The following is a 27243-nucleotide window of genomic DNA, read 5'->3' as shown; positions in this document are numbered from 1 at the left end:
GATAGTAGTGTTTAATGTCTTGACTGTGTAGAAAAAGAGTTACTGTGTCAGTCTACCGGTGAGAGCGATGAAGTGAGAGATCTGTGTATAGTGCGGACCTCTCAGTCATCTTGAATATTTTTCCCTCCTAATAATGTTTCCTTTTTACTCTGATGTAGAGGGCCCATATCAAAACTAAATATTATTGCCTGACCCTAATCAAAATGTAGGTTAAAATATTTTTCTTCCTGGAGGCAGTAATCTTGGCAAGGTTTCTAGTCAGGTTTTCTCAGAATTTCAGTCCGCGTTCTTCACAGAGTCTCCTTAACTGGTTTCTTTTCCATGTCTTCAAAGACGAACACCATGAGAAATAAAAGCCTAACTTTCTTAATTATAATATTAGGCGGTTGGGCAGATGTTTGTGGTGCTGCACATACAGTGAACACGGTTTGTGTCTGTAAATAAGGATATGCTGAGTATGGGCGAAGTCCTAAACAAGAACTCAGAGCGCAACACTTGCATCCTGCCTTTGTTTTAACCCTGGAACGCATTCGAGGACACTAATGTGACCCACGCAAACTTTGGCCACATGGCCCTTGCTTCCTATGTGGCCCAGGTGCGTGGTGTTCTCAGTAGCTTCCTAAAATGATGTGCTGTGTCGGGTGAAGGTAGTTGGCACGCGCTCCTTGGCTAAGTTTTTCATATAACACAGGTGTGGGCTATAAAAGTGTCCACGAATGTGTTACAGTACTAGACATTTAGTGCATGGACAAAATCGATGTTTTTTTGCCAGGAGACAAGGAGTCGGCTTGCTGCCCCCCCCTCCCCCCCACACCCCCACTGCCCACTGGTCAACGGACATCGAGGTCCATTCCTTATACTCGTGTCTAGAGTCTTTACTTAATTTTTTAAAATTTGTTTTTAGTTACCCCTGGAGGATTACACTATTTTTTTTTTTTTCTGTCAGACTGTAGTGTTAAGAGTACACTTTAAGTCCATACCTTGTAGGTTTAATAAAAACAACGCCAGTTTTTATTTTTTTAATTGGTACACAATAGTGACCGCGAATGTGGTAGCGTAAAAAAAAAAAAAAAAAAAAAAAAAAAAAATCGAATGTTTACCAGGGCCCAGACGTTTGACTTTGTCCTATAACCTTGACTTAGGACCGATGGTTCTAAAAACCAAATAACTTCATCCTTGACTGATCATCAACCAGTCCACCAAGTTTGGTTCAAACGGGATCAGAACTCTATGAGCTGACCTTGCCCTTTAACACAGTGATCACAAAATTTAATTTCTTCATTCTTGCCCGACATTCAACCCTTCTACCAAGTTTGGTCCAGAGCAATGAAAACTGTTGTGATAAAGGTTCGGACATCTCACCGTGCTTTGTGACCTTGAACAATGTTCTTAAAATCGAGTAATTTCATTCTTGCCTTGCACTCAATCCCTGGATAGCTCTCAACACTTACGTCAAGTCTGGTCATCACCCGCCTTTAGCCAGCAGAGCGACAATGTTTTTGCCTACGTCTGTGTGTGTGTGTGTGTGTGTGTGTGTGTGTGTGTGTGTGTGTGTGTGTGTGTGTGTGTGTGTGTGTGTGTGTGTGTGTCCATTTTATCTCATGAACGGCTTGAGCTATCAACATGAAACCTTCAGGGTATCAAGATATGGGCAAAGTCTTGGCCGAGTTCGAAAATGAACACTTGGGGTCAAGGTCAGGGTCACCAAAATGGCTGCCAAAGGTCAGCTAGTTTTTATCGCCTCCTTAAGCATCATTGTATCGTATGAACGGCTTGAGCTGTCAACATGAAACCCTCAAACTATCAAGATATTGTCAAAATCTTGGTCTTGGCCAACAGCATATTCTGGCGGGCGATTAGCATTCGGGTCCCAAATGCTTTTCTTTCATTATAAATCGGATCGGAACTTTAAGGTAACTTATTCATATACGAACAGACAGACAATCAGACAAACATGCCGAGTAATACTGTATAATTCACGTGCCGCGCTTTTGCGCACGCTGGTGAAAATAATGTGAAGTGTAATTACATGGCGGCGTTGATGATGTGGAGAATGCCTGGTGAAAAAATGCGTGTTCTTCACACTGGAGATACCCAAAGTCAGTTTTTGTAAGAAACAACTATTAGTGTCTCGTTTACAAGAATAATGGAAGTGGTAATAAGTATGAAGACATGAGCTCTGCAAATAAGGAATAATGATGGAACTGCGAAGCAAGCAATGATGACTATTGATGGTGCAGCTTGCAGTTATTCTGGTAGAGGTCGAACGCCGTGGGAGAACGCCGATGCCGTAACATTAATGATTATCACTGTCACTGTCATTACTATTTTACTCGATGAGATATGGCTTTGCATCTCCTCCCTGTAGTGTGGCTGGCAGTGAGTGTGATGGCCACTGTTGTGGCAGAACGCTGCAGATGGGAACGGATGTCATGAAGATAACAGTGACTGAAAAAACTGAGGAAAACGTAATGATATTTGGTCAGTATATTTAACGAATAACGTGTTGATACGCTGGACATACCATGCAGTATTGTATTTAGGAGAAATAATTCCGATCCTAACGTGTTGCATTACTTTTTTTTTCTTTTTTTCTTAAGTGGTAAACATTAAGGAAATAGGAGAAATACCATTAATTTCGAACATTCATCCATTCCAAAGAGACATTTAATGGTACTTTTGACTGTACAATGGGTGGTAATAGAATTGCGAAGATAGTCTAATTTAGGTGGTAAGGGGAGTGCGGTGCAGGTTGTAAGAACAGTGTGGTACAGAGTGCTTCCAATGTACTATGGAATTAATCTGATAGAAAATGGTTCACATATATCATACAGGCTCCACCACCCATGATAAATAATTTATAGAATAGTTCAGGCAAGTTATAACCATCTGGAGATAGATGTGAGCGGTGATAAGAGGGAGTGCTGCAGATGGTATGCTTTATGGTAATTATAGTGCGCGGTGCAGGCTTTGATCACAAGCTAATTAACAGGCCGTTATGAAGTACTCAAAGAAAGGTGAAACACTTTTTTTTTTTTTTTTTAAATAGAAAAAGGATGCTGTTGTAGGAGATGCAAACATGTAATTTCTGTTGAAAAATGTGAAAAGCCAGGGGTCAAAATAAAGGAATACATACAGGAGGCAGTGAAGTAAGAAGGAATTAAAAATACGATAATTTATGGGGATGGTGCAACTGCAGCGGTGGTAAACAGGATGAGGTTGGGTTTTGCACAAGAATGGAATCTGGTGCCCGAGAATGTACAATAACAGGGATGAAGACTACTGTGAAAAGGCAGCAAGTGCTCGAGAGGCATATCCAGAAATGGTAAAATGAAGTGAATACTGCTTAATCAACATTTTGTGGGAAATGTTTTAAGGAGCCTGTATAAGAAGTAGTACGAGATTGGAAGAAGACTGGCATAGTATATTTGCATAAATGCAAAGGTTACTGATATGAGTAGTAAATTATCGCGGAAAATGTCTTTGAAAGTTGTAGGTAGCGAATAAGGAAGTCCAGTGATAGGAAGGCAAAACTGACATGGAATTAACTTGGAAAGTTATGAGCAGGGTGGTTTCCGTAGCGATAGGTAATAACTAATATGAGAGATAGTGGACACAATATTTGAGAAGAAGTGAAAGATATTCTAAGCGTATATGGATATACAAACAGCATATGACACAATGAAGAAGGAATGGTTATGGAAGATGTTAGGTGTCTGTGCTTTGGAAGGAAGAATGTTATAAGCCATTTTATATAATAGCTAAGTTTTCAAGAGTGGAAAGTCGTCTGAGTTAGTGATTCATTAACTCTAACAGAATGAGCTATGGTTATGCGGCGGTTCCGTGGTTGTTCTCTTCATACAGTGTACAAGGAAATACAGTTTAATTAGTGTATGAAGATGTAAGGATGACAGACTGCCAAAAACTATAGGAAAAAGGTCTACACAGTAATAGCAAATGCAGTCCCTTCCTTACTTATTTGTTTACCGGTATTTATTTTTTGTTGTGGCATACGTTCATGAGTTGCATGAAAGAGTAATAGTCGTGTCATTATCATGGCATCCGCTGGAACTGAAAATCAGAGTAGGGATGGGTTTATATGTGCTTTTACTCTCTCGCAGTGGCGTACCTGAGGGGGGGCGGGGGGTGCTGTTTGAAACTGCCCCCCGGGCCCCCAATTGAGGGGGGGGCCCAAAAAGCCTTAAAAATTTATAAACGTTTTAATTAATATTTAAAAACATATATATTTATCATCCCGACAATCCCGGCTGAGATATTAGATAAGTTTTGAGAATTAGGGGAGCTAGGATCTTTGCGGGGCCCCCCCTCCTGGAGAGGGGCCCCGCAAAGAACCTAGCCCCCCGGGCCCCCAAATCTCTCGGTACGCCCCTGCTCTCTTGACCTTGTTGTTATTTTTTTTTTTTCTTTTTTTTTTTTTTTTTTTTTTTTTGCGCTATGCAATCTCTTAATGTTTGAACATTTTATAAACTGTATATGTTACACCACTTTCAGTGATTTTTAAAACATACTGTTTGATAGCAAGTTCCGAAGATTTTTGTAAGTCATACATCTTAGAAGACAATTACTTAAACCCTTCACTACTGTGAAGACGTTAAGGAAGGCTCTAACTAAACGTTTCCTATCCGAAATGTCTCTCTTGAGCAGAATAAATGTGTCTGGAGGTAATAAAGAGGAAGTTTTGAGTAGCGACAAGCTCGAGGATCAATACTATACCTGTATGTGTGTTGGAGGTACGAAGGATTTTGTTTGTTGAGGCTAGTGCACGCCTCGGAGGAATTCCCAAACTGAGAATCTACAAACACATCACACAATGCGGCACAACACGCCATTCACAAAAACAGCAACACATCCATAAAAAAAAAAAAAAAAAAAAAACGCATAACACAACAAGGACACCCCACATGAAGAGACACTCTTCTTAGACCTGTGGCGAAACTGTTGCATCCAAAATTTTAGTTTCTCACTTCGAAACTCACACAGTATGTGGAATTGTTTTGCATGTAACATCAACTCAAAATTTCTAGCTGGGCACCTTTGTATTTCATAAGGAAGTCGCTAAAAGGCTTCCTTATAGCCAGAATTGAAAATCACCTAATAGTCAGCAGTTGCTTCAACTGACGCAGCAGTTGACTTGTTAAATCAGCTAAAAAGTCATGCTGAGCAATTTTGTATTCCTCAAGAAAATCGATCAGACCTGTCTAAAAGCAGATATTGTAATTTTTCTCTAAGGAGGAAAAAATATACACCGGTATATCCTCTGGTGCAGCACTTAATAGACATGTCGGTTTAGCAGCAGGTCACAACAGACACAGCACAACACATACACAGCACGACACAACACAACACAACACAACACAACACAACACAACACAACACATACACAGCACGACACAACACAACACAACACTACACAACACAACACATACACAACACAACACAGACACAACACAACACAACACAACACAACATGACACAACACAACACAACACAACACAGACACAACACAACACAACACAACACAGACACAACACAACACAACACAACACAACACACACACAACACACACACAACACAACACAACACAACACACACACAACACAACACAACACAACACAACACAACACACACACAACACAACACGACACAACACAACACAGACACAACACAACACGACACAACACAACACACACACAACACACACACAACACAACACAACACAACACACACACAACACAACACAACACAACACACACACAACACAACACAACACAACACACACACAACACAACACAACACAACACACACACAACACAACACAACACGACACAACACAGACACAACACAACACAACACAACACAACACAACACAACACAGACACAACACAACACAACACAACACACACACAACACAACACAACACAACACAGACACAACACAACACAACACAACACAACACAGACACAACACAACACGACACAACACAGACACAACACAACACAACACAACACAACACAACACAACACAGACACAACACAACACAACACAACACAACACAACACAACACACACACAACACACACACAACACAACACAACACAACACACACACAACACAACACAACACAACACACACACAACACAACACGACACAACACAACACACACACAACACAACACGACACAACACAACACACACACAACACACACACACACAACACAACACAACACAACACACACACAACACAACACACACAACACAACACAACACAACACAACACAGACACAACACAACACGACACAACACAGACACAACACAACACAACACAACACAACACAACACAGACACAACACAACACAACACAACACACACACAACACAACACAACACAACACAACACAGACACAACACAACACAACACAACACAGACACAACACAACACGACACAACACAGACACAACACAACACAACACAACACAACACAACACAACACAGACACAACACAACACAACACAACACAACACAACACAGACACAACACAACACAACACAACACAACACAACACAGACACAACACAACACAGACACAACACAACACAACACAACACAGACACAACACAACACAACACAACACAACACGACACGACACAACACAACACAGACACAACACAACACAACACAACACAGACACAACACAACACAGACACAACACAACACAGACACAACACAACACGACACAACACGACACAACACAACACGACACGACACAACACAACACAACACAACACAGACACAGCACAGACACAACACAACACAACACAACACAACACAGACACAACACAACACAACACAACACAACACAGACACAGACACACCACAGACACAACACAACACAGATACAACACAACACAACACAGACACAACACAACACAACACAGACAACACAACACAACACAGACACAACACAGACACAACACAACACAACACAACACAACACAACACAGACACAACACAACACAACACAACACAACACAACACAACACAGACAACACAACACAACACAGACACAACACAACACAACACAACACAGACAACACAACACAACACAACACAGACAACACATCACAACGCAACACAACACATCACATCACAACACAACACAACACAGACACAACACAACACAACACAACACAACACAACACAACACAGACACAACACAACATGACACAACACAACGCGACACAACACAACACATCACGTCACAACACAACACAGACACAGCACAGACACAATACAACACAACACAACACAACACAGACACAACACAGACACAACACAGACACAACACAACACAGACACAACACAACACAGACACAACACAACACAACACAACACGACACGACACAACGTGACACGACACAACACGACACGACACAACGTGACACGACACAACACAACACAGCGCAACGCAACTCAACGCAACGCAACACAACACAACGCAACGCAACACAACACAACACAGCACAACACAACACAACACAACACGATACAACGTGACACGACACAACACAACACAGCGCAACGCAACTCAACGCAGTGCAACACAACACAACACAACACAACAGAAGCACAGCACAACACGACACGACACGACACGATACGACACGACACGACACAACACAGCACAACACAACACAACACAATACAACTCAACACTGACACAACACGACACAACAAAGCATAACTCAACGCAACACACACACACACACACACACACACGCTTAAAGCTGTCCTTCTGCTACAGAAGACAAAGGGTGCCGTACTTACGAGTACTAAGATGGTCTGTTTCTCAGTCTTTGGTGCCAACGTGTATCACTGCAGATCAACTCTGGATTCGCAAACTTTGCCACACAATTGGTATGTCAGGTCCAGTTTTTTTTTTCTATGCGAGTAAGAAGGAACCAAAGGCTAGGAGCCTGCAAACTATTCCTTCCAAGAAAAAAAAACCCCACAAGAGTGAGCTAAACTCAAGATCCGTTAATTTCGATGTGCCTCGACACACTGCGTTTGAAAGACAGGAGATCATATGAAGTAGGAAATACAGACAGAGGGAGACAGTTCCAGAGTTGACCTGTTGCATAAATGAAGGACTGGGAGTAACGGTTAACTCTTGTATTAGAGAGTTGGGCAGAAAAGGGATGAGAGTTTGTTGCTAGACTGGTGCTACGCGCCCGTTGTAGAGGTGGAAGAAGGCAAGCAGACAGTTCAGAGGAGCAGTGACCATGGAAACAGCGATAGAAAAGATATAAAGAGGCAACAATTTGGCAATGAGAGAGAGGTTGAATGGAGCCAGTAAGAGAAGAAGAGTTAATGAGACGAAAAGCCTTTGACTCCACCCTGTTGAGAAGAGCTGTATGTGGGGAGCCTCCCCACACATGAGAGTTGTACTCTACACACGGGCGAATAAAACCCGTGTATAAAGTCAACAACTGTGCTGGGGTAAAGAAGGTACAGAGTCGGCTTAGCACACCTAATCTCTTGGAAATTGATTTTACAAGAGATGTAATATGATCTTTCCAAGATAAAAATCCCGAGTGAATGAAACCCCAAGCATGTTCAAGGATGTTGCAGGCTTGAGCTGGATATTATTTAACATTAGTGGGTACTCCTGTGGAAGATTCTGTTGGGTTGATAGGTGAAAAAACTGGGTCTTTAATGCATTAAAAACAGCAAGATTATTTTTATCCCAGTCAGAGATACGAACCGAGTCACACATTAGGTGTGCCATAGCCCCATCCCTTGTTTGTTAAAGCGTCTGCTGGGATGGACGTTGTGGGAACCGAATGGAATGGTGAAGGGTAGAGTCATCAGCGTACGAGTGGATAGGGTTAGATGTACAGCTTAGAAGATCATTGATGAATAAAAGGAAGAGCCCTGAGGAACACCACTGTTGATAGATCTCGGAGAAGAACGATGGCCGTCTATAACAGCGGCTATAGAACGACCAGAAAGGAAGCTAGAGATAAAGGCACAGATAGAAGCATAGAAACCGTAAGAGGGCAGTTTGGAAATTAAAGGTTTATGCCAGACTCGATCGAAAGCCTTTGAGATGCCAAGTGCGATGGCAAAGCTTTCGCCAAAGTCCCGAAAGGAGGATGACCAGGAGTCTGAAAGGTAAGTGAGAAGATCGCCAGTGAAGTGTCCCTGACGGAACCCATACTGACGATCAGAAAGAAGGTTGTGATAGGAAAGATGCTTTAAGATTTTTCTGTTAAGAATAGACTCGAAAACTTTTGAGACACAGAATGTTAAAGCAATTGGACGATAGTTAGAGGGTTGGGAATGATCAAGCTTCTTTGGCACTGGTGAATGAGAGCAAACTTCCAGTAAAAAGGAAAGGTACAAGTTGACAGACAAAGGCGAAAGAGTTTGCCTGGGCAGGATGTAAGCACAGAAGTACAGTTCTTGAGGACAACAGGAGGGACCCCATCAGGCCCATATGCCTTGTTAGTATTGAGGCCGGTGATGGCAGAAAATACATCAGCTGAAGAAATTTAAATGTCAGCCATGAGGAAGTCAGAGGGAGGAAGTGATGGAGGAACAACACCAGCATCGTCTAAGGTGGAATTGGAGGAGAAAGTCTGAGCAAAGAGATCTGCTTTATCAGTAAAAGAAATAGCTACAGAGTCATCAGAGTAGAAAAGAGGAGGGAAGGATGATGAGGTAAAGTTGTTAGAAAGGTTTTTGGCAACGTGCCAGAAGGAGCGGGAAGAATTCGAGTTTGAGAGTTGAGAGCATTTAGTACAGATGAAATTATTTTTAGCAGAGCAAAGAACTGACTCAGCACGTTTCTGGGCAAAAACATAGAAAAGATGTGATCCAGGGGTGGGTTGCCTCTGGTACCTTTTATAGGCCCTCTCCTTGTTGTGGACAGCATTAGAACAAGCGTGATCAAGCCAAGGCTTTCTTGCATTAGTCAAAGGATATGAGAAAGGAATGTATGCTTCCATGTCCGAGAGAATAACCTCTGTAATGCGGAAGACGCACTCAGATGGCTCCCGGCCATGGAAGCAATAATCATTCCTGGGAAAATCAAAGAAGTACAGCCTGAGGGCCTCCCAATCCGCAGCTCGAAAGTGCCACAGTCGACGTTTCTTTTGAGAGTCTTTAGGCATTACCGGAGCAATAGGACGGGTTAAGGTAATAAGGTTGTGATCAGAGGAGCCCAACGGAGAGGAAAGATTAACTGCATAAGCAGAAGGATTAGTTATAAGGAAGAGGTCAGATATGTTAGAGCTCTCTCCAAGGCGGTCAGGGATACAGGTAGGATGCTGTACAAGCTGCTCTGGGTCATTAAGGATATAAAAGATGTAGGCTTGTTCACCAGGTGGATCAGTGAAAGGAGAGGAGAGCCAAAGGTGGTGGTGAACATTGAAATCTCCTAGAATGGAGATTTCAGAGAATGGAGAAATGGATAGAATGTGTTCCATTGTAGAAGTAAGATAATCAAAGAATTTTTGATAGTCAGTAGAATTAAGGGATAAGGAAACAACACAGATATATTTAGTCAGAGAATGACAGGAGGTCCGAAGCCAGTGAGTAGAGAATTCAGAAGACTCAAGTTCAGGAACACGAGAGCAAGATAAGTCGTTGTGTAGCCTACATATACACAAGAGCCACCTTTGGCTTTGAAATGAGTATAGAGGAAGTAGGAGGATACAGAAAAGGGTTTGCTGTCAGTTGCCTCAGACAGCTGAGTCTCAGTAAGGAAGAGAATGTGAGGTTTAGAGGCGGAGAGGTGATGTTCAATAGAGAGAAAGTTAGATGAAAGGCCGCGAATGTTGCAGAAATGGAGAAGAAGTGAGTCAGACAGTGGTTTGCTGGAAGAACTCTGTTTTGGTTGTGCCTTCATTGTCTACGCACTTCTCCTGCCAAGTTCCGAGTTTTTTCAAGATGAATGGTTCCTTTGCTGCAGAGGACTTGCCATTGTTTTCGGTGAGAGGCATTGGTTTCAGGATCTTTTGGTATGACGTTGCATTTCCTCAGAGTTGTCTTTGTATGATCTTTATGTCTCTTCATCCATCCTCTTGGGTTGCAACGTGTTGCAGGGAGTTGGCCATACAGAACTTGGGGCGTAATGTCGTGCTCAAACATGCAGAACACATTTCAGACCCACCTAAACTGTTTTTTTTAGCCAGCAGTGTTTCTATGCTCGTTGATTTTGCCCGCTCGAGAATTTGTGAGTGAAGAACTATATCCTCCGATGAGAGCCCTAAGATGCATTATAAGCATCGAACATAAAAAGATTGAAGCTGTATGGCGTGATGCTCGTAAGTAGTCCAGGATTCAGCACCTTTTAAAAGGATGGAGAAACCTACAGCTGCATATGCTGGTACTTTCTTATCGATTCTCAATTTGGTGTTTTCAAAGACTCTGGATCTTTGACGCCCAAAAGAGGCCGAGGCATGGTTGATTTGTGCAAGGACTTCTGCATCAATATTATTTTTATCTTGGAACAAACTTCCAAGGCAGGTAAAATTCTCCACCTGTTTAACGTTTTTGCCATTTATCTGAAGTGAAAGAGGCTTTGCTGAGTGGTTTCTCTGAGATGTTATTATTGTTTTATTGGCATTTATTCGGAGCCACATTGCTTGGTGTGTGCTGGACACAACGATGAGACTATGCTGTAGGGCTTCTTGGGTATGTGCAAGGACAACACAGTCATCAGCATATTGCAACCCTAGGAAATGAGCTATTTCAGTCTGTGATTGTGCTTGAAGACGTCTGAGATTAAATAAGTTACCATCTAGACGGAACTGGATTTTAATTCTATCATAAGCGTTCATTTGTAGGTGACTTAAAAGGTTGACTGCAGTGAGACAGATGTTGCAAATGACAGGAGCCAGGACACATCCTTGCTTTACACCCACATCCACACTGAAGGGTTGAGATTTGCTCCCACCTGTGAACATGCAGGCATTCATTTTGTCATGCAGGCTCTATTGGATGGTAAAAAAATTTGTATGGGACTCCAAATTTTGACAGAGCACTCCATAAATGTTCTCTGTTGAAAGTGTCAGATGCTTCTGCAAGATTGATGAATGCAAAATACAAGTCACGGTTCTGCTCTCGGGATTTCTCTTGTATCTGCCTGGCATCAAAGATAACATCATAGATACTTTTTTCCTTTCGAAATCCACATTGTGTTTCAGGAAGTGTTGACTTATTCAGATGTTGTCTGGAGAACATCATCTTGGCTAGTATTTTGCCAGCATTCACAATGAGGAAGATGCCTCTACCGTTGTCACAATTTGAGCGGGCACCTTTCTTCATGTGGATACGGTTACACTACAGTATATTAAGAATAAACCATTCAAATGGAATTTGTTCTTGGTTCCAGATAGTCAGTATGAGATTATAGAGATGCTGGTGAAGGAACTGGCCACCCTCTTTGATCAGTTCAGATGGTATGTTATCAGGGCCAGGGCTTTAAATATTTCTTAGAGTTCGGATGGCCTGAAGAGTTTCAGCAGGTGTAGGTGGAACATAGAGATCTCCCGCTTAAGGGGCATTTGAGATGTGATCAAGGATATTGTGTTCCGGGTTTCTTCAGTTCAGGAAGATGTTGAAGGGTTACACACCTCATTCTAGGATTGCTTGGTTATCTTTCAGAAGCTCTCCTTTAGCTGATCGAACAGGGTTTATGCTATGTTTGGTTGGCCCACAGATGGTTTTATTGGACTTATAAAACCTATGTTGGTTTTTAATATCAGTCAGTCTTTGCAGCTCTCTTGCTTGCTCAGCCCACCATTTGTTCTTCATGTCACACAGTTTTGCTTGGGTTTGACTCCTGAGATTCTGGAATTCAGTTTTTAGGGTTAAGGAGCTAGGATGAGCCAACCAGTTATGTGCTCTGTTTTTCATTGCAAGAAGGTCATGTATGCCCTCAACATTTTCATCAAACCAGTCATTATGGTGGTGAGTGGAGATGCCTAGAGTTTCCTCTGAAGTGTTCAGGAGCAGTGTCTTAATGTTCAGCCACTCTGCGTCAAGGTTTGTTGCATTGCTGTTCTGATCAAGAGGTGGACATTGAGAGAGCTTGCCTGTAATAGTGCTGCAGAAGGTGTTACAACTTGCCACATTATTTAAACTGATACAGTTTAGTTTTTTCGTGCATGGTCTGCGGTGCATTTGTGGGCGTATGATTTTTTCCAGTTTGGTGACTATTAGGATATGGTCTGTTGAGCACTCAGCACCTCTCACAGCTCGGGATATAAGAACTTCTCTTCGATCTCGCTGCCTTACAACGACAGTCAATTAGGCGCCAATATCTAGATTGTGAGTGCGTCCATGTGGTCTTGTGTTTATTCGCATGTTGAAAAATGGTGTCGGTGATGACCAGTCTGTGTTCTGAGCATAAGGAAAGCAGTCTAAGGCCATTGTTGTTCGTGTTACCAACACCATGGCAGCCTATCATGCCTTGGCGCACGCGCGCGCACACGCACACACACACACACACACACACACACACACACACACACACACACACACACACACACACACACACACACACACACACACACACACACACACACACACACACACACACACACACACACTAGAGTGGTCGTCCATTGTACACTCAAACCAAAAGAGTAATATTCTGAAGGTGCTTCCTTATAGAATAGGCCATATAGATAAGAAAATTGTTGGTGCCAGATATTGGCCTTAAACCACCTCATTAACTACTGTCACACCTGCGGTGAATATTACGGTTTTTTACCTGCGGCGATAGCCAATAGGTCAATGAATGGCCAGCGTTCTTCTTCTGCTTCTCCTTCTGGCGGATTTGTTAAAAGGAGGCCTTTGGAGACATGAAAGTGGTATCATAGAAGGTAATTTGACATGGAGAATCCAAATCTGCCATCAGCTGACACCTGAGGTGGCGCCATCCACTCACTCAGTGTAGTGTTACCTTCAAGTGATTAATGTTCCTCGCACCTGAGCGTCCCCAAGATCTTTATAAAACTAAACATACTTTAATAAGAATCGGGATTCACTAAAGAAAACAAACTTATGTTATTTGTTACTTGCGACGATAACCAGCAGGTCAATGAGTGGCCAGCCTCGCCACAGCAGCAATTCTGCTGTTGTTGGTCTTCGAGTCGGAGGATGGGTCTAGTGCAGTTTTCGATACTAAAAGGAAAACTATAGGAAATATTATTATTATCTTTTTTTAGTGGGATAATTAAGGAGCTAAAACAATTCATTCCTGCAGCTCTGGTTTATTGACAGCTTGACAAGTAAAAAAAAAAAAAAGGCACAAAGGTCTTTTAAACTAGTACATTTCACAAGCAATATAAATAATTCCGGGAGTGCCTAGGTGGAGCTTCTGTTTTGTTCGTGCCAGGGATTCTCGTCGTGTTTCCCCTTGAGAGCGACCACCTTCTTACGCTCAACATCGAGGGTAATTCTCTCATCGAATATAGTGAGTCCGGCTACTTCTTCACTCAGGTACAGTCATGAACACTAATAGCGGGACAGGGTAGTCTGCCACTAGAGGATACGTTAATGGCACACATCCATTCCCCCAACTCCCCCTTCTTATCCCCACCAAACCACTGATTTGTTAGATGGGTGAGTCGGGGATCTGAAGCTTCGCTTACTCTGGCACATGTAACGTTACTTTTATTTATCTTGTTGTTTGGTGTTTTATTACGTGCATTGATCCACCTTCAGTTCCATGAGAAGTAATTACATCGAAGTTTTAACAGATTTCAATAGAATGACCCCAGTGTATAGAATTTGATCCCCAAACATTAATCCAACGTCTTTTAAACGATATACTAAAATCCAAGTAACAGAGTCGAGTATATGATAACTAGCCACATAAATCCCCCTCCTGCTCTGATATCTGGAGAGCCACATATCTATCCACCCGCTCATCCACCTACCCATGTATTCACCTACCCATTCAGCCCGTCCAACACAACCCACCAACCCCACCCCGTCCTCTCACCCTGTCCAGCCATGTGGGCGACCCACCCAGTCCACCGATTCCGGCCATCTGCCCTGCCCATCCACAAGGCTCACCTACCAATGCCACTCAACACATTCACCCACTTACCTACCCACCCTGAACTTATCCACCCACCCAACTCACCAACCCAGCTACCCACCCAGAGCACCCCGACCACGCAATCTTCTCAGCTACCCTGGCGACCCACCGTGCCCACTCATCCTGGCGATCCATTCTGCCGACACATTCTGATGACACATCTTGCCCACCGACACCTACCGCCAACCCTTCCCAAGGACGAATTCCACCAATGCTGCTCACCCAGCAGTGTCATCCATCACATCCACCCTCACAACCTTCTCACCGTACCCACCCACTTCTCCCTGAAAACTCACTTACTTTGCCCGCCCACTCATTAACCCCCCCCCATTTCATACACCCATTCGAACCCCACTCATCCACAAAACTCATCTCATCCAAACCTTACTTACCGACCCCTCGCCTACCACCCACCGATACAGCCACCTACCCTCCCAGCCCACCCCATGCATCCACCTATCAACCCGACAAAATCTTCCACAGGTATACCCACTTATGTTTAATAATACTCAACTTAATCCTGCATCATCGTTGACAATGCTTGGGGTTTCATTTACTCGGGACTTGTCTTGGAAAGATCATATTACATCTCTTGTAAAATCTGCTTCCAAGCGATTGGGTTTGCTAAGCCGACTCCGTTCCTTCTTTGCCCCTGCACAATTGTTGACTCTATACAAGGGTTTTATCCGCCCCTGTGTGGAGTACAACTCTCATGTGTGGGGAGGCTCCCCACATACAGCTCTTCTCAATAGGGTGGAGTCAAAGGCTTTTCGTCTCATTAACTCTCCCCTTCTTACTGACTCCCTTCAACCTCTGTCTCTTCGCCGCACTGTTGCATTTTTATCTCTTTTCTGTCACTACTGCAATGGTCACTGTTCCTCTGAACTGTCTGCATGCATTCCTCCACTTCTACGACGGGCGCGTAGCACCCGTCTAGCAGCAAACTCTCACCCCTTTTCTGTCCAACTTTCTAATGCAAGAGTTAACCGTTACTCCCAGTCCTTCATTTATGCAACAGGTCAACTCTGGAACTGTCTTCCTCTGTCTGTATTTCCTGCTTCCTATGATCTCCAGTCTTTCAAACGCAGTGTGTCCAGGCATCTCGAAATGAATGGATCTTGAATTTGGCTCTCTCTTGTATTTTGTTTTTCTCTTGGAAGGAACAGTTTTGCTGGCTCATGGCCTTTGGTTCCTTCTTCCTCACATAAAAAAAAAAATCTACCCCTACAACCCACCCTAAGCCACTCTGCACACCCAACCAAACAACCCTCCCCCCCCCACCCTTACCAACCATCCTGCCCACCCTCCCTGGCGATGTACTGAATCACCACACCCACAAATCCAACCCCATTCATTCCATCAACTGACTCCAACACACACACACACACACACACACACACACACACACACACACACACACACACACACACACACACACACACACACACTCACACAGGGCGAGAGAGAGAGAGAGAGAGAGAGAGAGAGAGAGAGTAGTTCACACTGACTTCATCCACTAGCCTCATCATCCTCAATGCTTGTTTTTCCCCGAGGAAGAGATGTCCCAGGTTATACGAAAACTGTTTGATGGCTGACTGTATAATCATTCGACAGTACGAACATCAGGCAATACTGAAAGTAGTAGCGTTATGATATTTAATAATTTACCGAAAATTCGTTCATTAAAACTATTGCCTATTGAATAGCATATCATGGAATCCTAACGAAAATACATCTATAACATGGCTGAATTAAAGGGTATATGTCGAAGTTACTGGTCAGTCTACTGTGCAGGCTGCTATTGGAACATTATCATCCTCCCCTTCATCATCCCCAGATCCTCCCCCTTCTCCCTCCCTCTTTCTCCATCCCTTCGCCTGCCCCACCTTGCCGGCTTGAACTCTGTGTCTCATCTTTTCTACAGAATGTCTTTACGTGATTTAAATACTCTCGAGTTTTCATTTCTGTCTTACAAAGGGAAGCAGCAGTGCTGTATGTAGGGTTGGCACCAAAGTGGGTAACCCGGTTTTACCCACCCGGGTTTTTTCAGTAAAACCCACTTGAATAAAACCACTATTTTACCCACATTACTGTTTTTTTTTTTAATAATGTATTCAATACTAAATTCAGTTTTATTTGATTAACTGGTTATATTTTTGCACACAATGTCAGCTACTTAACCATATTCTATTTCACTGGTTAAAAAAACACATCACCATCCATCCATCATCCAATCCCACATTGCCCCAAGAGGAGCGTAGGAACCCGGGGCTAGGCAGTTGGTCCTGACATTTAAGATGAGAGTGACCAGCCTCACTCATCCCTGAGTGGCATTACATGAGCAATCAACCCCAACCACCCTTGGATATAAACCTTCACCGGCTCAATCCGGTTGGAGCGCAATAATTACCCACTAAACCACCAGGCGCCAAAATTTGGTTATATGGTTACCACCCAGCTTAGTAAATGGTTTCCTGGTGTACAGGAAACCATTTGGCTTGTCACTCAGTGTAGAGTCACCCACAGGCAGAAGAAAGAGGAAAGCATGAAGGAAAGAAAGAAGAGGGAGTGTAAAGTTACCCGTAGGCAGAGGACAAGGAAAGAATGAAGGAAAGGAAGACAGAAGAGGATGGAAGGAAAGAATGATGAAGGAGAGGAAAGGGCAGACACCCGACAGCAGCACTACATCGAGTAAGTGGATGGTGAGCGCCCCCATAACATCACCAAGTATTTATAATATTTTCAAAGCATAATCTTAGTGATAAAAAAAAAAAAAAAAAAAAAAATTATTACATTTCTCATCACCAACATAAGTAAAACATGCTCTTTGCAAATATGAATGTTGTTCTTTGATTTTTTCAAAACTATTCACAATACTTCTGTTTTTCTAATAGCTTTTATAACCAATATCCTTTTCTTTTGAAATAATGCTTTTGTGTTACAGTAAATTATGATTCTTGTCATGTTACCCAACCAGTATAACAAAAGAACTTTTTTTTTTTTTTTTTCAAATAAAAATGCAATTCTTTGCCTCAGTGATAAAATAAAAATGACACTTCACTTCTAAATGACTTATCAACATGAAAAAGTAATATTTCCTGAAAAATAATAACATTATTCCTTACTGCAATTTCAAAAAATCAGGTCAAAGTTTTCTTCATCTTAAGAATATTTTTACATTGCTTTCCTTCTCAGCAGATTCAGTTTCTATACATCCACATGTAATGTGGTGAATACAAGCTTTACAGCCAGCACTACCTGTCTCTAATTTCAAAAGTTTTACAGTTAAGAGTAAAATTGTTTTTGTTAGGTATGGTTTTTAGTTTTATTAAGGAGTGGGGTAAATTTGTTATATAACAGTAATCATTACTGGAGTTAACTTATACTATATGTTGTCTCATATCATTACCAAATATCAATACATCTATAGAAATATAAACATTGCTTTCTGTTTAAAATAGATGTATTTTATAGGCTTAGGTATTTGGTTACCAAAAGCTATTATTACTTTTACGATAATGTGTGAAATCACTTATGCCACAGATTTATCAATAATAATTATTTAGAAGATTGAAAAATGCAAGTATATATAATTACCAAAGAAAGGAGAATAGCAAGACAAATGACTCCTACTATTGTGTAGTGTGGACTGATCTTTGCCAGCTCATGAGTTGTGCACTTGTGCAGTGCTGTCAAGCCTCTCATGTTGAAGCCTGTTTTGCTGTGTAGCAGCAGCCCAAGGATAACAGCCAAACAGGTCAAACCATAATTGTGTTCATTTCCCCCATTCAAATAACTGTGTGAAAAATAAGATTCTATTGGGCTATTCATAATTATGTATAGCGGAAACATTATTTTATTTGAATTTAAGGTAAACTTTGAAAAAAAAAAACACTTTTGCCCGTTTCTTGGGGGGTCATTTTGTGAAAAAATCCGAAAAAAAAAAAAAAAAACAGATGGGTTGGGCTTTTTCAAAAAGTGTTTTTCTTTTTTTCTTTTTTTTTTTTTTGCCAACCCTGGCTGTATGCAGTCACTGGCAATTATGTTCATTCATACCCGCTTCTGTATGCGTTACATAATCCTTAAATTAAAAGCATATATTTTTATTATGTGTATGACTTTGGGCATAGGCCAAACAACTTCGTGCCTGGAGCCCAGCAGTCTTGCATGTCACACTCCGATCACCCCTTCCGACAAAGAATTTAAATATTACTAGTGTCGACACCATTTTTAAGTTTAATAATAAATTAACATAAATTTTGATATGTTTGTATAACCTGCCTGTCGACTCATCGGAGTGCGAAACAATCCCTTCATGGCATAGGAGATGGCATGTCAGCAGAAAGGATCTCTGAGCTTATTTTCTCCAAAATGCTGTTCACTAGAGTTGCAGTCAAGCGCACACTTGACTACGACTTGTAAAACGAGCGGTTTTCCCTGTTCCCCACACTAAGGTGCAGCACAACTCCCCACCTGTAATCATATGCTCGTGATATCCCTTTACTGTTTACTCTCATGCACTTACGAAAGCGCGAACGAAGTATCACTTTGCTCGATGACTGCGTGTATGTGTGTGTGTGTACGTCAGTCAGTGTGTGTGTGGGAGTCTGTATGTGTGAATGTGTGTGTGCGTGTGTCTATCTATGCGTGTGCCTGTGTGTGCTTGTGTGTGCATGTGTGTTTATGTGTAAGTCTGTGGATGCACGTGTCTGTATGTGTGCGCGTGTCTGTGTGGTTGTGTGTGTGTTCGTGTGTCTGTGTGTATCTGTCTGTGTATGTGTGTGCGTGTATCTTTATGTGTGTGTGTCTGTATGTGCACGTGTGTGTGTGTGTGTGTGTGTGTGTGTGTGTGTGTGTGTGTGTGTGTGTGTGTGTGTGTGTGTTTATGCGAGTAAGAAGGAACAAAAGGCTAGGAGCCCGCAAACAATTCCTTCCAAGAATAAGCAAAAACAATACAAAAGTGAGCCAAATTCAAGATCTGTTCATTTCGAGTTGCCTGGACACACTGCGTTTGAAAGACTGAAGATCATAGGAAGTTGGAAATACAGACAGAGGGAGATAGTTCCAGAGGTGACCTGTTGCATAAATGAAGGACTGGGAGTAACTGTTAACTCTTGCATCAGAGAATTGGACAGAAAAGGGATGAGAGTTTGTTGTTAGACGGGTGCTACGCGCCCGTCGTAGAGGTGGGGGGATGCAAGCAGGCAGTTCAGAAGGGCAATGACCGTGGAAGTAGCAATAGAAAAGAGGTAAAGAGGCAGCAGTGCAGCGAAGACACTGAGGTTGAAGGGAGCCAGTAAGAGGAGGAGAGTTAATGAGACAAAAAGCCTTTGACTCCACGCTGTTGAGAAGAGCTGTATGTGGGAAGCCTCCCCACACATGAGAGTTGTACTCTACACAGATGCGAATAAAACCTGTGTATAAAGTCAACAACTGTGCAGGGGTAAAGAAGATACGGAGTCGGCTTAGCATACCTAATCTCTTGGAAGCTGTTTTTACAAGAAATGTAATATGGTCTTTCCAAGATAAATCGCGAGTGAATGAAATCCCATGCATGTTCAGGGATGATGCAGGCTTGAGTTGGATATTATTAAACATTAGTGGGTACTCCTGTAGATGATTCTGTCGGGTTGATAGGTGTAAAAAGCGAGTCTTTGATGCATTAAAAACAAGATTATTTTTACCTCAGTCAGAGATACGAACCGAGTCAGACATTAGGTGTGCCATAGCCTCATCCCTTGTTTGTTGAAGTACAGTAACTGTGGGATGGACGTTGTGGGAACCAAATGGAAAGGTGAAGGGTGGAATCGTCAGCATATGAGTGGATAGGGTTAGATGTACAGCTTAGAAGATCATTGATGAATAAAAGGAAGAGCCCTGAGGAACACCACTGTTGATAGATCTAGGAGAAGAACGATGGCCGCCTACAACAGCGGCTATAGAACAACCAGAAAGGAAATTGTTGATGAAGGCACAGATAGAAGAATAGAAACTGTAAGAGGGTAGTTTGGAAAATTAAAGATTTATGCCAGACTCGATCGAAAGCCTTTGAGATGTCACGTGCGATGGCAAAGGTTTCGCCAAAGTCCCGAAAGGAGGATGACCAGGAGTCTGAAAGGTAAGTGAGAAGATCGCCAGTGGAGAGTTCCTGACGGAACCCTTACTGACGATCAGAAAGAAGGTTGTGATAGGAAAGATGCTTTAAGATTTTTCTGTTAAGAATAGACTCGAACACTTTTGAGACACAGGATGTTAAAGCAATTGGACGATAGTTAGAGGGTTGGGAATGGTCACCCTTCTTTGGCACTGGTGAATGAGAGCAAACTTCCAGTAAGAAGGAAAGGTACAAGTTGAAAGACAAAGGCGAAAGAGTTTATCTAGGTAGGGTGTAAGCACAGGAGCACAGTTCTTGAGGACAACAGGAGGGACCCCATCAGGCCCATATGCCTTATTAGTATTGAGGCCAGTGATGCCAGAAAATACATCAGCTGAAGAAATCTTAATGTCAGCCATGAGGAAGTCAGAGGGGGGAAGTGATGGAGGAACAGCACCAGAATCGTCTAAGGTGGAATAGGAGGAGAAAGTCTGAGCAAAGAGATCTGCTTTATCAGTAGAAAAATAGCTACAGAGCCATCAGAGTAGAAAAGAGGAGGGAAGGATGTTGAGGTAAAGTTGTTAGAAAGGTTTTTGGCAAGGTGCCAGAAGGAGCGGGAAGAATTCGAGTTTGAGAGTTAAGAGCATTTAGTACGGATGAAATTATTTTAGTAGAGCGAAGAACAGACATAGCACGATTCTGGGCAGAAACATAAAAAAGATGTGATTCAGGAGTGTGTTGGCTCTGGTACCTTATATAGGCCCTCTCCTTGTTGCAGACAGCATTAGAACTTGCATGGTTATACCAAGGCTTTCTTCCATTAGTCAATGGATATGAGAAAGGAATGTATGCTTCCATGCCCGAGAGAACAACCTCTGTAATGCGCAAGGCACACTCAGATGGCTCCCGGCCATGGAAGCAATAATCATTCCAGGGAAGATCAAAGAAGTACTGCCTGACGGCCTCCCAATCCACAGCTCCAAAGTGCCACAGTGGATGTTTCTTTCGAGGGTCCGCAGGCCGTACTGGAGAGACAGGACAGGTTAAGGTAATAAGGTTGTGATCAGAGGAGCCCAACGGAGAAGAAAGATTAACAGCATAAGCAGAATGTTTGGTTGTAAGGAAAAGGTCAAGTATGTTGGAGCTCTCTCCAAGGTGGTCAGGGATACGGGTAGGGTGTAGTACAAGCTGCTCTAGGTCATTAACCCGCGCCGTCCCGAGGACGTACTTCCACATCCTCACGTTTTGTCACAGCTAATCCCGAGGACGTACTTCAACGTCCTGCAATTGCAAGGTTCATAATTTCCACAATTTTCAATTTTCGCGAGTCATTTTTGGTACGTATACACGGGACACCTTCCTCAACAAGATGCCAGGCAGAGACAATGCATGACCTCCTCCCCCCCCCTGCATGCCCTTTTCTCAGCAATTCACCTGTTATCAGTGATCTGGCCAGTATAGCCATGTCATGCCACGGTACGAAATTCAGGGCCAGAGTGATTCCCCAATCAATGACAATGTGGAGGACAAACTTTACATAGCATTAGAGGAAGAAACAGTTAGAAATGATGATCAGGTAATGTGGCAAAAAAAGGTCAGGTATTAGTGAGTGAAACAATGCTTATAATGCCTATATTACTGCTTGAAAACCAATATACTCTTGTACTACATATAAATTCGTAACAGTAAATAAATAAATACCGTTTATGAGTGATGTGAAATAGTTATCCTCCCATAGAACTCGTTTTCTTTGGTGCCAGCCTGATAGAAAACCCAGTAAGGTAAGGAGGCTCTCCTACCTGTAATGAGTATTTTAAACCTCAGGTGAGCGATTTCTCTATGAATTTTCGATGTTTCTCACCAAAAGCGAAAGTTTTAACAAACAAAAAAAAAATGGTCGAAAAATGGTCGGGATTGGGGGGTACCAGTGGTCAAAAAGTGGTCGGGACGGGGCGGGTTAAGGATAGAAAAGATGTAGGCTTGTTAACCAATTGGATCAGTGAAAGGAGAGCCAAAGGTGGTGATGAACATCGAAATCTTCTAGAACAGAGATTTCAGAGAAAGGAGAGGTGGATAGAATGTGTTCCATCGTAAAAGTAAGTTAGTCAAAGAATTTTTGATAATCACTAGAATTAGGGGATATGTAAATAGGGCAGATATATTTAGTCAGAGAATGACAGGAGGTCCGAAGCCAGTGAGTAGAGAATTCGGAAGAATCAAGTTCAGGAACATGAGAGTAAGATAAGTCGTTGCGTACATATACACAACAGCCACCTTTGGCTTTGAAATGAGTATAGAGAAAGTAGGAGGCTACAGAAAAGGCTTTGCTGTCATTTGCCTCAGATAGCTGAGTCTCAGTAAGAAAGAGAAGGTGAGGTTTAGAGGAGGAGATATGATGTTCAACAGAGAGAAAGTTAGATGAAAGGCCGTGAATGTTGCAGAAATGAAGAAGCGAGTCAGACAGTGGTTCTAGGCAGCTCTTAGAGTCGTCACCCCCCCAACACCAAGCCCGTTGTAGTCGTGGGGGGGCTCAGGTGTCTGGGGCTGGGTCCTGATTGTGGGGGTGGTGTCGTTATGCCCTGCTTCCCCTGCCCTTGGGTCCCAGTCCTTGACCCTACTGATTTTGCTTGGTCCTTTCTCTTCCTTTCCCTTCTTTTATCTTCTTTTCTTCTCACCTTCCTAAGGTGTGAGAGCCGTGCTGATAGGATGCAAGGCTGTCTCTTTTGTGTCAGTCGCGAACGGCCTCAGGGAACCATGGGTATCGTAGCCCTTGTATTTTTTGCCCTTACTCCTGACTCAGGCTTTCAGGAGCGGACTGTTTAATTCCCGTTGTATACAATTAGGCTCATCATGGCCAGTAATGAACTTCCAAATCCAACCCAAGGAGCAACGGGAGATGCTCCTCAAAAACCTTCTCCCAGTCAGGCGGATCCTCCCCCCCCCCCACTTTTCCGCCCCTTCCCTCCTCTTCTTATCCTTCTGTTTCTTCTCCTCCTGCCCCTCTCATTCCTCCCCCCCTCTTTCCAAATCCCCCATCATTAACATCACTTTCTGGTCGCCAGACGTGGCCCAAGTATTTTAACATTCAACCGACAACAAACGACCTCACTCTCCATCTCTCTCTCCTTTGACAAGTAGGTCCCAATGTCACATTCACATCATGTCCTAATGGAGACCGCCTCTTGACTGTACAAACTGCTGCGCAGGCTGAGAAGGTATTATCACTTACTGATCCCTCTGGTCTCCCTATCTTGGCAGTTCTAGATATCCACTTAAATTCTACCACCGGAACTGTTCTGATCCCATCATATATACCCATAGGAGACCGCAACTTCTCAGAATCTTCAGCCGACGTACAAGCAATCTTGTCAGCCCTACACCTTCCAGTACTCTCTGTCCAGTGCTACACGCTTCCCCCTCAGGAACTCCGCAAATACTCGGCTAATATCGCCAAAATCATCTTTAAGGACCGCGATCTGCCCACCTCTGTGATTATTGATGGCACACAACTCCAGGTGAAAGAGTACATGCCTCGTCCTCGACAATGCTCTTCTTGTTGGCGTTATGGCCACCCAGCTAAATACTGTAGGTCAGAGGCAGTGTGCCCTACCTGCTCCCAACCCGACCACACCTCCTCAGCCTGTGTAGCAAAGATCCAAGTCTGCCCGAACTGCCAAGGCTCTCATACTGCTTCGTCCCGGAATTGTCCAGTATACGTTTTCGAATCTGAAGTTTCCAGGATTCGCTGGAAGGAAGGTTTCTCCCTCCGTGCAGCCCGTCAACGTGCCCATGACATGGGATTTTCTTCCCGTCTGACTTATGCTTGAGTGGCCCATCCTGTCCCCACAACCTCTGCCGTTTCTCAGTCCCACAGCATGGCAGCCACTACAGCCTCTAACTCCTTTTCTGCCATCACCTCCCCATCTGACACACCTGCCCCCTTGGTTTCGCCAGTCCCCGGTTCCTCTGCTGCCTCCTCCTCCTCACCTACCCCTCCGACTGTCACTGTTGTTTCCTCTACCTCTGTCTCTGCTCTCCCCTCTTCCACATCCCGTTCTCCCTCTTCTTGTTTTACTTCCTACTCTCAGATCCCTCCAGTTTCTCTTTCCAACACTTTCTTTGTTCTAGACTCTTCTACTTCAACCTCCTCCTTGACGCCTTTCTTGTCCACTCCTCTCTCTTCTCCTCATCGTCCTTCCGATTCTGCTGCTCCCTCTCGCTCCTCTTCTCTCCACCAACAATTAATCCCTCTGCCACAACGTGATGCCCGCTGTCCACTTCTCTCTGGCAAACGTGGGCTGCCTCCCACAGCATCGGATGCCAAGGGTACCACAAAATCCACACATTCTCCCCCATCTCGTAAATTGCGTACAGCTCGTCCCTTGCTCTCCGTGACACCTACTTCAACAAAGATTCCAGTCTCGACTCAACGATATGGTTCCAACCCTACCTCAACTTCGCAAGCCACTCCACAACTGGCTCCAACTCCCCAGTCGACACCACAGGTGACACTCTCAATGGGTACTGAGAGTGAAACCCTCACAGACATTATGGAGTTTCTTGCGACTCCTTTACAGGAACCATTGAGTCCACAAAAAATGCTCCATAAGTCAGAAATCCATTTGGCTCCTGATCCCCCTCCTACTCCCATCCCTCCTTCCCCTTCTGACCCCCTCTCTTCTTGTCCTAATCCCTCTCCTTTATCCCTTCCAATGCCACCAGGCTATAGTGACCATCCTGCTCATTCGCCTCTTCCACCCTCTGCTCCTATTCCTACTATCGGACCAACTCGATAATACAGTGTGTGAAACCCATCCCCCATAAATTCGTTTTTATTTAAAGATTTTAGTATATCTTTCTTATAATGGAACATACGTCGTTTTACGGCCCATCGTAAACTTCCGAAACCAGACCTTATTCTTCCAAATTGTTATTAGTTTTATTTTACATCATGGCTACCATTATACAATGGAATATCCGCGGTTTTACCACACATCGGCCAGACCTCCAGTTTTTAATTTCTCAATATAAGCCACCAATTCTTTGCCTACAAGAGACAAGCCTCACCACCCCCCCTCCCTCCATTCCATCTTATTCATATCTGTGTCTACCCCATTCCCAGTATGATATCTGTCTCCTGATACATGGTGATGTTCCTTATCAAACCCATTCTGTTACAGCTACTGTCAAATGTACCTTCACCAGAGTGTTTCAATCCAGGTTGGTTACAGTGGTTTCACTGTATCTTTTTCCATCAGTACCTGTCAATTTTAATGATCTCGATCGACTTTTATCTACCCTTCCCCCTCCTATCCTGCTTTTGGGTGATTTTAACTGTCGGAACCCCCTCTGGGGTGACTCTGTTTTAACCGCACGTGGGCGCTCTTTGGAGGATTTCCTCCTTGCCCATGATTATTACATTTTTATCTCTGATTCCCCAACCCATTTTGACACCCGTACTCGAACTTTCTCTGCCATTGACCTATCTGTCTTCACCCCAACGATTTCCCTAGACTTCACTTGGTCGGTCCTGAATGATTATTGTGCCACGGACCATTTCCCAATCCTCCTAACCACCACATCTTACTATCTGGTCCCTGGTCCTCCTCGATGGCGCTTCAATAGGGCAGACTGGACGACTTTTACATCCCAGGCTGTTCCTCCCACTCCTCTTCCGCTCTCCCATGATCCAACTGCTTTGCTTTCCTGTTTCCAAGCCTTTCTCCTTACGGCTGCCCGAGCCTCTATTCCGCGTACCTCCCGTCCCGTGTCATCGAAATGTGTGCCATGGTGGAATGACCAATGCAATTCATCACTCCGGGTCAAGAGGGCCAGGTGGAAGAGCTTCTGCAGAAAAAAGAGCACTGCGTTGGAAATCCAAGCTTTTATACTTTTTCAGCAAGCTAATGCTCTCCTTTGCCGCACAATCTGTCGAGCAAAAAAGAACAGCTGGATTTCGTATGTCTCTACTATCGTCTCGGACACACCCATTCCACGTATATGGTCCCACATCAGGA

The 27243-nt window shown here is 43.4% G+C and overlaps 1 protein-coding gene across 1 annotated transcript in view; it reads left to right on the top strand.

The window, feature by feature from the left end:
- Positions 1-27243, top strand: part of LOC145415017 (reelin-like) — a 492696-nt gene that overhangs the window by 354784 nt on the left and 110669 nt on the right. The gene's annotated exons all lie outside the window — the stretch shown is intronic.

This window comes from Coenobita brevimanus, chromosome 101 (assembly GCF_032717465.1).
Source record: "Coenobita brevimanus isolate Jiangsu-jjx chromosome 101, ASM3271746v2, whole genome shotgun sequence".
Taxonomy (NCBI): Eukaryota; Metazoa; Arthropoda; class Malacostraca; order Decapoda; family Coenobitidae; genus Coenobita; species Coenobita brevimanus.
Note: the sequence above shows the minus strand (reverse complement) of the source record. Positions and strands in the feature narration are given on the sequence as shown.